This window comes from Ailuropoda melanoleuca, chromosome 17 (assembly GCF_002007445.2).
Source record: "Ailuropoda melanoleuca isolate Jingjing chromosome 17, ASM200744v2, whole genome shotgun sequence".
Classification (NCBI taxonomy): Eukaryota; Metazoa; Chordata; class Mammalia; order Carnivora; family Ursidae; genus Ailuropoda; species Ailuropoda melanoleuca.
This window is the reverse complement of record NC_048234.1, coordinates 11,015,356-11,019,281: the sequence shown is the minus strand read 5'-3', so window position 1 is coordinate 11,019,281 and position 3,926 is coordinate 11,015,356. Positions and strand designations below refer to the sequence as shown.

Below are 3,926 nucleotides of genomic sequence, written 5' to 3'. Positions count from 1 at the left end.
AAACAGCTGTAGCCTATATGCAAAGTTTAGACATTTGATCTCAATTATCAGCAGGGAGAGTTTTCTTAAAGGCAAAGGTGAAATAGACACTCTTAATTCTTTCAGCCTCAGAGGGACTAAGGTTGTGAGTGTATGCCCAGGACTTCTCCCTTCTGGCCCTAATTTGGATTCCTACGAAGTTGGATGATTTGCTCATAGCTTATGCTCCCCCGCAAGGAGTATATTGGCTGCTTACATATATTTTTCACTTTTTTTTTAAAGATTTTATTTTTATTTATTCGACAGAGATAGAGACAGCCAGCGAGAGAGGGAACACAAGCAGGGGGAGTGGGAGAGGAAGAAGCAGGCTCATAGCAGAGGAGCCTGATGTGGGGCTCGATCCCATAACACCGGGATCACGCCCTGAGCCGAAGGCAGACGCTTAACCGCTTAACCGCTGTGCCACCCAGGCGCCCCTATTTTTCACACTTTTAAGACCGTTTAACTCCTTTGACCCCATAGTGGAATTAATCAAAGGACATGGACAACAGAATTAAGTGAAGTGTAGCAAGTCTTTCTATAATAAAGTCTCTTTTGACAGCAAGTGGCAAAGATTCAATTCAAATTTCAGGCCCCTAACATTTAGAAATTTATTGGCTTATGAAACTGGAGAGGTATTTTGCAGATGTACCTTTAGCTTCAAGCCTTACTAGATGCAACTAATCTTCTTACGACACGGTCTCTGAACTCTGCCTTCCTCTGCATTAGCTTTCTTCTCAGCAAGTCATTTTCTTGAGTGCCAGCAAGTCACCTGGTGATCCCATAGGGAAAAGCATGTTCCTGGGGTGGTTGGTGTGGGGAGGGGGATGGGGGGTGGGAGGTTGTGCCTGGCTGGCTCAGTAGAACATGTGATGCTTGATCTCAAAGTTGTGAGTTTGAACCCCATATTGGGTGTAGAGAGTACTTATAGACATAAAATTTTTTAAAAAGCATGTCTTTTTCATGATAGTTCTAACAAAAGTCCCCGGGTCACCTGACTATTCCTGAATCAATCACTGTGGCTAGGAAGATTTGATACTCCCATACAGGCATGGGTCATATGGAAACCCTGAGGCGATGAAGAGGGGTCATGGAATGGATCGCCCGCAATAAAGAAACTTTATTTTACAACGAAAAGGGAGGGAGGGAGGAAAAGTATGGCAGACAGGCATACTGAAATCACCAATCTACTACATTTCCTGGAAGAAATAGCTTGATCCTAGTCCTGGATCCTGCAGGGGTGATTTCATTGGCCCACAGCTACTTGAAGCAATGAGTGTATCATATTCAAAGGCTGAAAGAATATTTCAACTTGGGAATATGGTCAAAGAATCCCCAGTCTCTCATTGGTTCCATACATATATCACTTTGTTCTGTGAAAGTATTTGGATATGATTTTAAAGTGTGCCCAACAAAATGCCATCGATTTCCCCAACTAATAAAGAAAATGTTTAAGAATTAGTAAAGAGGGCGCCTGGGTGGCTCAGTCGTTAAGCATCTGCCTTCAGCTCAGGTTGTGATCCCAGGGTCCTGGGATCGAGCTCCGCATCGGGCTCCCTGCTCAGCGGGAAGCTTGCTTCTCCCTCTCCCACTCCCCCTGCTTGTGTTCCCTCTCTCGCTGGCNTGCATCGGCGGGCTCCCTGCTCAGCGGGAAGCTTGCTTCTCCCTCTCCCACTCCCCCTGCTTGTGTTCCCTCTCTCGTTGGCTGTCTCTATCTCTGTCGAATAAATAAATAAAATCTTTAAAAAAAAAAAAAGACTTGGTATGTGATGGAGACTATAGCTTTTCCTAAATGTAAGAAACCTGCACTCTCCCCTTTAACCATGGTATCTGCGTGTGGAGTGGCTTTTTCCCCCCTTTCTTTTTGCCAAAAGAAGGCAAGGGAGAAGTAGAGAAGAGTTTGATGGTCATGCCAACTTCTTCCTTTCCTAAGAATCTCTTTAAATAAGCCTCACGTCTTACCCGCTATTGAGAAAGCCACAAATGTGTGGACAATGCCAAGACACCAAGACCAGAGTAATGGGCAGTGTATCATTCATTCATTCACTCCGTCTTTATTGAATACCAACTAATGGCCGCATTCTACACTAGATGCTAATTTACAGTGAGCATGAAAGACAAAGTCCCTGACTTTTTTTTTTTTAAGATTTTATTGATTTATGTGACAGAGAGACAGCCAGCAAGAGAGGGAACACAAGCAGGGGGAGTGGGAGAGGAAGAAGCAGGCTCCTAGTGGAGGAGCCNAAGATTTTATTGATTTATGTGACAGAGAGACAGCCAGCAAGAGAGGGAACACAGCAGGGGAGTGGGAGAGGAAGAAGCAGGCTCCTAGTGGAGGAGCCCGATGTGGGGCTCGATCCCATAACGCCGGGATCACGCCCTGAGCCAAAGGCAGACGCTTAATGACTGCGCTACCCAGGCGCCCCAAAGTCACTGACTTTAAAAGACATTCCAGTGGGGAAGACAGACATAAACAAGGATCCATGATAGCTAGCTGGAGATAAGGCTGTAGCAAGATGTGTCAGGGTCTGGCCGTGGAAAGAGAAACCGCTCTAGTTATTTCAGGCAGAGGGAATTTTAGCAGTCACAGATATCAGATGGAAGAATGGAGTGCTATCAAAGATAAGAGGCTGCTAAAAATACCCTTGGTGAAACCCATGGGAGCTGTAGCAGCTCTGATGCCTGTCACTGTCATCCTCTATTTACTACAGAAGTGTCCCGTCACCTGCTGGAGTCAGGAATGATCCTACCTCCCCTTTCACGGTAGCAGTGGCCAGCAACCACTACACTACTGAATCCAGAAGCAAGCCGGTTACTTTCCTCCCCCTACCGTCTTAATTCCTGCTTACGCCTCCCAATGGTAGAAGTTCCTTGGAAGCCCTGGCATGAAAACCTGGGGAAAGTAGTTCATACACCCTGTGCCCCGGGGGTACAGTAGTATTTACAGGGCACGTGTAGAAATCAGAAATGACATATACATAACCTCCACAGAATGAAAAGTAGAAGCCGGGAAACCGGTAGGATCCTAGCACTATAGACGGTGCAAATGAAACGATTTGGCTTGGACTAGAGTAAAAGTGATTGGATTTCAACATATCTTTTTGAAGACAGGGTCAAAGAGAAAAGTCAAGGATGATTTCAGGAACTTTGGCCCGAGTCAACGGGATAATGGACATACCATTTATTGAAACAGGGAACACTGGGGGAGGTGTGCCTTGTATTTGGTGGATGACGGTAAATAAAAAGTTCTATCCCAAGTGAACCAAGGGCCGTGTGTCATATCTATTTGCATGTAATCATGGGACCGCCACCCACGGGGTTAGATGAGGAAGTCATGAGATGTGAAAAGAGAACAGGTTCAAAGCCGGGTTCAGCAAAGGAAAACCCAGAGGGCTCAGCCAGGGAGGTAGAAAGAAAACCAGAAGCGGGTGGTGGGGGTGAGGTGGGTGGGGGTGGAAAACAAGCCAACACTGGGTCTCGAGAAGACGGCAATTGCTCAGTGGTGCCAACCGTCGCGGGACCTGGGGATGACCTGCTTGGACTGGGCACAGGGCAGCTGGGGAGGCAAATCTGGGCGCCGTGGGTTTCTCCTCTGGAGGACTTCTGCTGCAAAGGGGAACAGAAAAACGGGAAGGCAGCTAGTGGGTGAGAGGCAGCCAAGGGAGAGCGTCTGTCACGACGTTCGCACTCGGCCAGCACAGACGTCGAGGAGGTAGGTGCAGGCTTCCTGCCCTCAGGAGACGAACCTCAGAGGACTTTCTGGAAAACCGTGCACGCTGCAAGCAGGGCGGCGACGAGCGCGGGCAGGGGATGAGGGAGCGGGCGGTGGCGCGCCAGCTCCGCGGGCCCCAGAGCCGCACGGCCGCGCGGGGTGATGGCGCTCGCGGTCCACGGACGCGGCGACGCCG

At 48.3% G+C, this 3,926-nt stretch overlaps 1 protein-coding gene across 1 annotated transcript in view; it reads left to right on the top strand.

Moving 5' to 3' along the window:
* Positions 1–3,449: 3,449 nt before the first annotated feature.
* ALDH3A2 (aldehyde dehydrogenase 3 family member A2) overlaps positions 3,450–3,926 on the top strand; it is a 10,861-nt gene continuing 10,384 nt past the window's right edge. The window contains exon 1 of the mRNA XM_034647031.1: positions 3,450–3,730. The gene's annotated coding sequence lies outside the window, so the exon portion shown is untranslated. The remainder of the gene's footprint in view (positions 3,731–3,926) is intronic.